Source organism: Quercus lobata, chromosome 10 (assembly GCF_001633185.2).
Source record: "Quercus lobata isolate SW786 chromosome 10, ValleyOak3.0 Primary Assembly, whole genome shotgun sequence".
NCBI lineage: Eukaryota > Viridiplantae > Streptophyta > Magnoliopsida > Fagales > Fagaceae > Quercus > Quercus lobata.
In genome coordinates, this window is record NC_044913.1 from 4,388,748 (window position 1) to 4,399,710 (window position 10,963).

General features: G+C 31.9%; 1 non-coding gene across 1 annotated transcript; it reads right to left on the minus strand.

The window, feature by feature from the left end:
- Nucleotides 1–10,738: 10,738 nt before the first annotated feature.
- LOC115966132 lies at nt 10,739–10,855 on the minus strand. The gene has a single exon (XR_004086321.1). It is a non-coding gene; the product is annotated as a U5 spliceosomal RNA (small nuclear RNA).
- Nucleotides 10,856–10,963: the final 108 nt, after the last annotated feature.

Sequence of the window (10,963 nt, forward strand, 5' to 3'; positions counted from 1 at the left end):
AGGGGAGATGGACAGAAATGAAGGATTTTTACTTGGTGCGTGTGTGATCAAATCGAGATTGAGATCAAAAGAGAAAAAAACATATGGGAGTTTTGCTGCATATGATCCGAGGTCTTCTTCTTCTTCTTTAAAATTGTTTTTATTCATATCAATGATTGTAGGTTCCATTTCCATTTTTATATTTTATGACATACTAGAATAGTTTTTTAGTATTTTGTTCTTACTACTTGAGTTGAGATTGTAGGTGTTTTCAAAGTTCTAACAAATTGATTGTAAAATAAATTTGTTATCAAAAGCTCAGAACTACCATCAATGAGAAGCAATTTACATAATTTACTGCTTTCATTTGAAATCTTTTTATTTCAATTACTTTTCTAGTTTCCTTATAGTTTAATAATTTGAGGTGAATGAATATTGCATTTTTGGTTAATATAGCTCACTGAACCTTATCAAAGTCAATAACCATATGAAATTATGGTTTTTTTTTTTTAAATAAAAAAAAGGTGTGAATCTCAACATAGATATTTATTTCCGGCTTTGACAATTCAATCCTTTATGAAGTATTTTCATTTAAATTAACCAATATTGTGACTTCATCTTGATTGCAAGTTGTGAATTCAAGTTTTGAGTTTAACCAATTTATGTAAGTTTGGTTGAACCCACCACTCTTTAACTTACAAATTTGGAAATAGGATTATTCATTTCTTTAGCTATCATGAAATTTAGCAACACCCCTTCTAGTCTTGGGGAAAATAAACAAAATGATTTCTTATTCCCATTTTGTTTTTTTTAGAGTGTAAAGGGATTAGATGATGAGGATAACATGATTGACAATATTCCGGATCCCGCAATACACCCGATTGCATCCGCCAAGCCTCACTGGCTTCTTTTGGCAAGTCTCCAAAACTTCCCAATCTCCAAAACACTCCCTACACTCTGAATAGGTGTGGGTTGTGTTTGGGTACAAATCTCCTCTTAATGGGTATAACAATGGGAGAGGGAAGGAGAAGAGACTATAAAGATTTCTCTCTAAGAATTAGTAGTTCTCTCTCTAATGAGGTGGGTGTGTTGTAAAACCTCTCTTAGGGTTTTTCTCTCAATATCCAACTTACACATTTCGTGGGTATAAGGGTATTTATAGTAGGGTATGAGATGGAATGTGAAAAGTCATTTTTCTGCAAAACAGGGTGTTCTGGCAACTGACTCGTGACTGGGACTAGTGGCAAGTTTCAATCGCGAGAAAATAGAATGGCCAGACTGTACTTTTTGTCCTATAGTGATCCAACTGTCTTGACCCTTCAACTTCCTGCATGCTCCACACATGTGCTTGATTTTGGCGGGTGGCCAGTCGTGAGTTACCTCTTTAATGCACATTCTTGATCAATTCTTCACACTCTCTCACACAAAATCCTTACATAATTCCCACCTAAATACAGGGTATCTAATTGCTGAATTACAAGCAAATTTGGCACGGAATAAAGCCAACAAATGGTTGAATAAATTCAACCTTACATTACTTATGTTCAATTGTTTCGACAACAATTGTCACAAAAGCTATAAAATAAATAAATATTTGTGAATTCACTAAAATTAATCTTAATTCTTTAAATTTCCTAACTCTTTTGTGTGTGTGTGTGTGTGAACCTGCACATGTATGTATGTGTGTGGAAATAACATTGTAGCATGTATTCTATGTAATTAGAAATATTACTAATATAATAAATAAGTTTATTTTGTTATATTAATTATTTTAAGCATAATGAAATTTTAATATCATTTTTCTAAGATTTATATGAGAAACAATTGGTTTTTTTATGTGAGAAACAATTGATTTGAAATATGGCATTTTTACTCAAATTTAGTTTTTTTTTTTTTTTTTTTTTTTTTTGCAACAATTGAAACCATGTCCAACAAAAAGGGGAAATTTTTTGTTAGTAAACACAAATCAAGAATAATAAAAAAAAAAAAAAAAATTGAAGGATATAGGCATTTTTTAGTAGGCATGAAACATGCCTATCTATATTAGCTACTATATCATACAATTTTCAATTTATAAACAAATATATATAGCATCATCAAATAACTATACTGCCTTTAGTATATTTCTATTTTGTCTATATATAAAATAACTAAATATTACAATTTTTTACAATGAAATTTATTGAAAAATTTTTATTTTATTTTATATATTGATAGTTATGGGGTGGGGATCTGAATCCTGAATATTTCTATTGGAAATTGAAGTGTCAATCAGTTAAGTTACAAGATTTTTGGTACAACTAATTGAAATATTGGAGAAAACTAATAATAAGTTGCATCGCACTTCGTGCAGGAAGTCAACTAGTATATTATAATATTAAAACATTGAAACATACTTCATATTAAATACTTTTAACATATACAAATCCATATTTAACCAAAAGAGAAAGCTCAAGAAGAGAAAGCTACAAGATTGCAAATTTCCAATTAACATTAATGGAAAAGAATAGTAGTAGTGAGAAAACAGTTTATACAATTAATTTAAGACAAATAACCGAGAATAGGAAGTGTTAAGAAAATCGCAAATCCATATATAAACATTTCCAAAACCAGATGTCCTTCCATATGTAGATGATGAAATGGTTTATATATGTTCTTAATGTTTAATAAATTCCTAATAGTAGTAACATGTTTAGGTAGAAGGTTATGTAAAGTAAACATCTTGTATAAATTTATCAAGAAGATGTATATTCTATTTATTAAGAAATCCAGGATATCCCTATTAATTATGCTCTGGTTTGGTGAAATATGTTGTATGAATCCTAAGCCAGGCATTGACTACATATGATGTACTAGATTTGGGAACAAATATATGTATATATTAGTATATGAAAACATTAAAACATACCTCCCATTTCTTTATCAGGTTAAAGAGAAGAAGCCGCAAATGCAGATTGTACCATGCAATGAACATCAACATGGCTATGCAATATTTCTTCCTCTTGTGGGTCAGCAACTCATTTCAACAATCTTTGTAACACTTCAACTGAGGATTGGACTTCCTCAGTGAAGTTGGGAGATGCAAAAATTGTGAATCCTCCACGGTAGAGGAAAAGGAAGTATAAGTGTTGGGGCTGAACTTGGAATTGGGGTTGGAGAAGTTGGGGTTGGGGAAGTTGAGGTTGATGTTAAAGGTGAAGTTGGGGTTGGAGTTAGGGAAGTTGGGGTTGAAGTTTAGGTTAAGTATGCAACAAGTACAATTCCCATAAAAACCAAGTGTATCTAACTAGGACCTTGAGGCATATATTAGTAGTGTTAATTCTACATGTCAATATCAATGTAAGCAAGAAACTTGCATTTTATGAATACCATTTATTCGTAGGATAGCCTTTTATCAGGTGTTCTACATTGATCAAAGGTGACAAAATGATGATTTTAATAATAATTTAGATGTGTTACATATAGGCAAAGTGCATATACTTTTTTTTTGAGAGGATAGCAATGATTGCAATGAATTGAAGGGATGGCAATTGCTATCATTGCTTCATTGCTATCATTGCTATCCCCTCCACACAAAAAAAGTATATGCACTTTTTTTCCAAAAAAAAAAAAAAAGTATATGCACTTTGTATATGCACTTTTTTTCCCAAAAAAAAAAAAAAAGTATATGCACTTTGTCTATGTGTAACTCATCTAAATCATTTCAATTCAATAAGCAATGGGACCATTCCAATGAATGAATATTGCATTTTTGGTTAATATAGCTCAATGAACCTTATCAAAGTTAATAACCATATGAAATTATGGTTTTTTTTTTTTTTAATAAAAAAAAAGGTATGAATCTCAGCATAGATATTTATTTCCAGCTTTGACAATTCAATCTTTTATGAAGTATTTTCATTTAAATTAACCAATATTGTGACTTCATCTTGATTGTAAGTTGTGAATTCAATTTTCGAGTTTAACCAATAATGTAAGTTTGGTTGAACCCACCACTCTTTAGCTTAAAATTTGGAAATAGGATTATTCATTTCTTTAGCTATCATGAAATTTAGTAACACCCCTTCTGGTCTTGGGGAAAATAAACAAAATGATTTCTTATTCCCATTTTTTTTTTAATTTTTTTTAGTGGGTGGGTAGCGCAGTTGATGCCTTTCATTTATTGATTTGAGATGCAAATCTTTTTGTTTCAACAAAATTTGCTAGGCATGCAAGTTCAAGCAAGATATTTGGTTTTCTTATCAAACCAACTGTTCACTTAGCTCCTATTGCAAGTGCCTTTGAGAATGCAAAGGGATCAAATGATGAGGATAACATGACTGACAATATTAAAATAGATACTGCATATCCACTTACTAATGGAAATTGCTACGAGTTTATATAACATGTATTGTATCACATTATTAAGAAACCTCTATAGTGCCTCCACTTCTCTAAAGTGATGTGGTGCTTTTGCATACTATAGCCTATAGGTCATGATCATTCTTCAAAGCATTTGCTTCTTTGCTGAACAGAAACTTCATTGAGAATCTAATAGTTTGAATCATAGACTATTATTTATGCAGCACTTGCTTATATGTACTAAAATATCAACGTAGATGACCTGACCGTTTTTGAAATGGTAGAGATATGTTGAAGCCTTGAGTTTTTTTTCCTACACATTACAAAATTTGTGTCTTTATTATCTTTATCCCAAATACTGCTAAACTTTTACAAGATAGGTAGTTTGTTGAATACTTACTGCCTTTCTGGCAACTAGGATTGTTTCTTGAGGGTGCATGAGCTACTTCTTTTCAATCTATTGACATCTTGATGTTGAGATTGGTATTTTGGCTTAGTGTGAATCCTATATAGGAAAGTGAGCTTTAATTTGAAAGGGCAGACCAACTTAAGCTTTTATATGGTTAGATATTTTTGGTATCTTTTTATTATCTGCTTTGTGATCATGTTCCTAGGTATGGTATATACTGGTCTACTGTTACTCATTATTGGCTAATGTGAAAGATTAGACAAGAATTTTTCATTGGCTAATTTCAAAACTGTGAATTCTTAATTGGCTTTTGTTTGAACAACTTTCAACAGCAAAGAAGGCTTTTTTGAGTTGTTGCACAATGCATAGGGGTAGATGGTAAAGCTAATAGTGCATCATATGCATAAATGGGAAGATGGTAAAGCCAATAGTGCATCATATGCATAAATGGGCAGATGGTCTATCTAGTTTTTTTATTTTTTATTTTTTTAACATATCACTAAAAAAAAATGAAATCCGCAGAGTTGCCTCAATCAGTCGTTGTCTTTGTAGATACATCAAGTGTACGGAATTTTCCTCAGTTCTGGAGTCCCATGACCAACTTTCTTTATCTCCTTCACCTCTCTAGTTGCCTATAGTTCCTCTTGCACATGAGGTTCCAGGACTAGCATCAACAATAGCCCTTAGTTGCAGAATAGAAATTAAATTAGTTAAAAGAACTACCATATATATATTTTGCTTTTGAAAAGATGATTAACTACTCACAAGATGAGCATCTAAGAAGAACTCTAAAAAATTTATTTGTCTTAAACAAACTGCTCTCATCAACATATTTGCTCTTTCCTCAAAGTGCGTCTGAGGCGCTCCCCCAATCCTCATCCAAATATCTTGGATTCTTTTGCAATGAACCCCAAATATATGGCCATTAAATTCTTGATGCACACCAAAGAAGTTCTCCAAATCACGTATAGTTGAATCAATAAGAGAAATAATGCATGAACTTAGTGAACTTGGAGGTTCTTGCAATTATGTGGGTTACTGGATAGAGAAATTAAGAGCTAATAAACCTAAAATTAACATGAAGCTTAACAAGTTTTCCTTCTATTGAAGAAATCTTTGAGGTATTTAAATCTAGATTATGCTAAAAAGTCCATATTATTAGAATGCAATTAAGATTTTATTTGATGGCCAAAAGTAAATCAACAAGTACTTCCTATAAAATATTTTTCACATATGTGGAGGGGATAGCAATGATTGCAATGAATTGCAATAGCAATGATTGCATTGCTATTGCAATTCATTGCAATCATTGCTATCCCCTCCAAAAAAAGTATATGCATTTTTTTTCCAAAAATAAAGTATATGCACTTTGTCTATGTGTAACTTATCTAAATCATTCCAATTCAGTAAGCAATGGGACCATTTCGATGATAGCAATGAACATTTCTATTCAGTGAGTAAAAATTGAACAAAATTTGAATCTATTCGAAATACCATATACCCTTAAAAAAATATGAAATCCTAAGAATTAGAAAAGATTTTTATACATGCATAGTGGGTATCTTAGTTCCCATTACCTCCATTAGTTGTCTTCTTTGTAGATACATGAAGTGTAAGGGATACGCCTCAATTTCGGATTCCCTAGACCGGCCTTTTTTATATCTCCTCCACTTACTAGCTACTTGTAGTTCTTCCTGCTTATGAGGTTTTGGGACTAGGATCAACAATGGCCCCTAGTTACATAATAGAAATTAGTTAAAAGAACTATCATAATATAGATTGCTTTAAGAAGATGATTAACAACTTACAAGATAAGGATCTAGGAAGAACTCTAAAAAAGATTTCTGTCTTTGGTGAGCCGCATTCATCAACATTTTTACTCTATATCCAAAGTTCAATTGAGGCACTCCCCAAATCTGCCTCCAAATCTTTAGGATTCTAGGGTCAAAAACCCCAAATAGGTGGCCACCAAACTCTTGGAGCACACCAAAAACGTTGTCTAGATCACATACAACTGAATCAATAAGTATGCAATTTAGCACAATTCCCTTAAAAACCAAGTATATCTAGCTAAAACCTTGATACATATACTAGTAGTGTTAATTCTATATGCCAATATCAACATAAGCAAGAAGATTGCATTTTATGAATATCATTGATTCGTAGGATAGCCTTTTATCAGGTGTTCTACATTGATCAAAAGTGACAAAATAATGATTCTAATAATAATGACATTCTCCTATCTCAAACCTAATGATATCACCAACCTCATGCACTTTTTTAACACTCTGAAATATAGAGCTTAAGATTTTCCTTTTATAGGCCTCTTATCACATTTCAATAAGCTTAACTTTCACTCGGAGAGTTGGAGTCTTTTTATCAATGGGAGAAACTCCTCAAGAAAGTGGCATTTCTAAGCAGCTTAATTTCACTATTCTTCATACTTATCATGGGACAGCCACACCTAATGAAAACTTGCTCTTCTAAGAAATGAGAGAGAGCCTAGAATGTGTAAGCCATTATAGGGCATATTTTGCAACTAGGACTTGCATATTTCTTGAATTTAAAGATTGGCTCTTATTTATTAGTATTGAAAGCCTCCTTCACATTTGAACGGAAAGCCTGAGGCTCCAAAGATCTACTTACATTAAGATTTCAAAGCCCATGACTTTTACCCATGTTTGGTGGTGAGAGGGGAATGGGAGAGAAGAGGAAATTTTTATCCCTAAAATGTGGAAGTAAATGATATAAAGGACAAAGTCCTCTAACCTAAAATATGGGTTCTAATTTAATAATTAAAGTTTTTTTTGTTTTGTTGACATGGAGAGATTTAAGTGTCCTATTGCTGAAATATTTGTTGAAAAAAAATAAGAACTGAAAATTTAAAAAATAAGAACTGAAATTTTTTTGCCTTTTGGTCAATTCTTATAGATAATAGTAACATCTAAACTAGCATTCTTCTAGATAACAATAACATTTTTCTTTTAGTAATACAATTTGAATTATTATTCAGATTAAGATTTACTAATAGCTAACAAGAAATAGATTCAAATTACACCTTGTGTAACTTTTACAAAATTACACCTTTTCTACACCCTAGATTTCTAAAATATCTAACATGAAAAATATAATTGTTCATGTCATCAATTAATATTTATTACTCCTCTTTTTTTTCTTTTTCTTCTCTCTCTCTCTCTCTCTCTCTCTCTCTCTCTCTGCATTTAATGTGTCCTATGCCACATCTACTACCCCTCTCTCTCCTCTTACTCTTTTCCCATATTTCTCCACTTCTCTCTAAGTTCTTTCATAGCCGCCGATCAAATCATCTAACCATTGCAGTTGGAGGTTGATTATTTCTTCATTGAAAAATGAGTTTGTATTGTGGAAACTAATATAGTACTGAGTTTTAATGTTTCTATTATGCATACGAGAGTGCTTTTTCTTTGTTATTGGGGATCGAATAAATTAGAATGAAATATTTTGAAACTAGGTTTGTTGAAAAATGAATGGCAAAGAGATGAAATAGTGGGCTCATTTTCTCTCGTTACAAATACTCCTACTCCCAGGTTCACACTTAATATTACTTTAGCAACATATTCTAGAAATGGGTAAGACTTAGGTACAATATTTAGCTGTTGTTCTTTAGGTTCTTTTCTTAAAATTCAGTCATGTGAAATTTTTTTCATGAGATGGAAGTATATTTTTTAATTAAGTAGCTACATGGCTAAATCTTAAGAGGAGAACCTAAAGAACAACACTAAGTTTTGTCCCTTAGAAATTACCACATGTTGGTCCTCTGAATTAGATGCAAAAAGATCTTATAAATTCGTATTTTTCTCTAGGAACGAGTTCAGTAAGAGAGAAAGAAGCCAACAATGGTGGTCCATTTCAACATATTTTAGGAATTACCATATGTTGGTCCAACGCAATATTTTTGGAATCTTGAGATGAAAGAGTAGTGAGAGTGGTGGAGGAGAGAGAGAAAGAGACATACTTTTCTTTTTTGAGTTCAAATTTGGTAAAGATAAAGGGTAAAACTCATGCTTTACATTATTTAATAAGAGATTGTTACATCAGCATTTTACTTAAAATTCAATACATCCTAACACATTAATTAACACCTCAAAAAATTTCTAATTTGATTGGATTTATATATGGGTATTAGAATATATTGAGTGAGATTGTATTTATTTTTAAGTATATGATAAGATGATATGACATGTTAGGATTGAGAAGTGAAATATTAGTTTTACACATCCCTATTTAATTTCTTCCATTTTTTGGTAGTTTATAAATAAATATGAAATGTTATTAATAAAAGGTAACATATGAGTTCTTAATTAAAATTTACACCTCCTAGGAATTACATTTGATGAGAAAAACAGTAAAATTCGGTGTACTAATGAAATTATTTTGATAGTTAAATTTAGGAGCTTCTCCGCGGGAAGAATCCCCTCCAAGAATAGACGCATGCAGCTCATTTGGAGCCCGAATTTTGTAATAGGTCTCCTCAACTACTGTCTCACGTTTCTTCAATGTGGGACAGAAGTAATAATAAGTCTTCAAAGTCTGAAGTCCAAAACCAAAAACAACTCCTTTTTAGTTTTTAAGTTAAATGGGAAATGCCCTCCTCAAGCAAAAAGAGTAGCTGAGAGCATGATGAGTTTTGAAATTGAAACTGAATCAAAGGTAATAATCAAGTGAAATAAGGATTGAAAAATCTTCAAGGACTACTGGAGTGGAAGCTGGAATAGTGTTTTTCTCATCGTTTGGTATGCAGAATTTGCTTGTGAGTTGTGACCATGATTTTCTGTTAAATTATATGGATGAAAGATTTTTATTTTTCCAGAGTTTTCTTAGTAAGTAAATGCAAAAGATTAATTGCAAGATTGTAAAAAGAGGAGCCTAGTTAGTTTAGATGGCAGGAAAAGCCTTTGAAATGGAGCTAAATTAGTTCAAAGTTGTTTAGTGGGTTACTTTGGACTTCCAAATAACTTGTATAAATACCTGTAATCCAGGCATTTTAATCATTGAATAAATATAAGACACAATTTTTTCACTTTTCTCTCTTAAATTTTCTCTTCTTGGAAGAAGACTGGCTTGAAGTAAGTCAATTTTCATTTATTCTCAATCATTTCCCTTATAAACCACTGGGTTTCATTACAGCTTAGCAATTTGATTTTTTGATACGGCATCACATTCAGATAGGTATTATTCTAGAGTTTCAATACACTACATCACATTCATATTTCCTCTCTAGTTTTTGCCAAAATATAGCATTGGCTGACTTGAACAGTTGTTCTATCAAAAAGAGATTGCTTAGGAATCAGTGGTAGTGCTACCTGACGATGATTAGCGTTGTAGTCAAAGACTCAAGATAGTCAAAATTCACCCCAAATATGAAGAATTTTCTTGGGTTCTAAATCTTGTTAAATCTTACCCAACCCAAATCTCTTGTAAGCATTTAATCAATACCCATACTTCATATGTTTTTTTTTTTTCTTTGAACGGCATTATTCTATTTTATTTTGATAAAATAAGTTTATTTTAATGAGATGAATTGTAAAATAAAGAATGTATGTAGAATGCATTGTTAAAATGGTTATGTAAAATAAATAAATTGGGTTTTGGGGATTTTCTTTTGCATAATGGGATGCGAATTTTCTTACCTAACGCAAATCACATGCAAGCATTAAGCACTACCCTTACTTCACAGGTTTATTGCTCAAGATAAAATAAAATAGATAGGAGAAAATGCTGGACACAGGAAGACACCAATTTCATAAGAAAGTCACACTTCGCTAAGAACGTTACATAACATAGGGTTGGTTTAGGAAAAATCACCAATTTCTTGCCCGCTAATTACCTATCTATCATTTATGAAACCTTTTCCATCTGTTGAAACATTATTATAGGTTCCCGTTATATCTTTAAACTTCTCACCCTACGGGAATCCCTTAATAGTCGTTAGAGCAATTCCTTAATAAACGTTAGACTCATATTGTAGGGAGCTTCCACTTAGGGAAACCCCTCCAAAAATAGGCGTATGCCACTATTTGCGGCGTGCACACGGTATTCTTTAGTAAAAGGCGAAAGAATAGTTCGCTTTGTGCTCACCGCGTGGCTGCGTGGTTTGGTAATGAAATGAGCTGCCATTTTATAAGAGCTATCTTAGAGCACATTATTGTATCTTTTCGATATGGGACATCTAGCGAATTTTAAAATTGAAAGCAC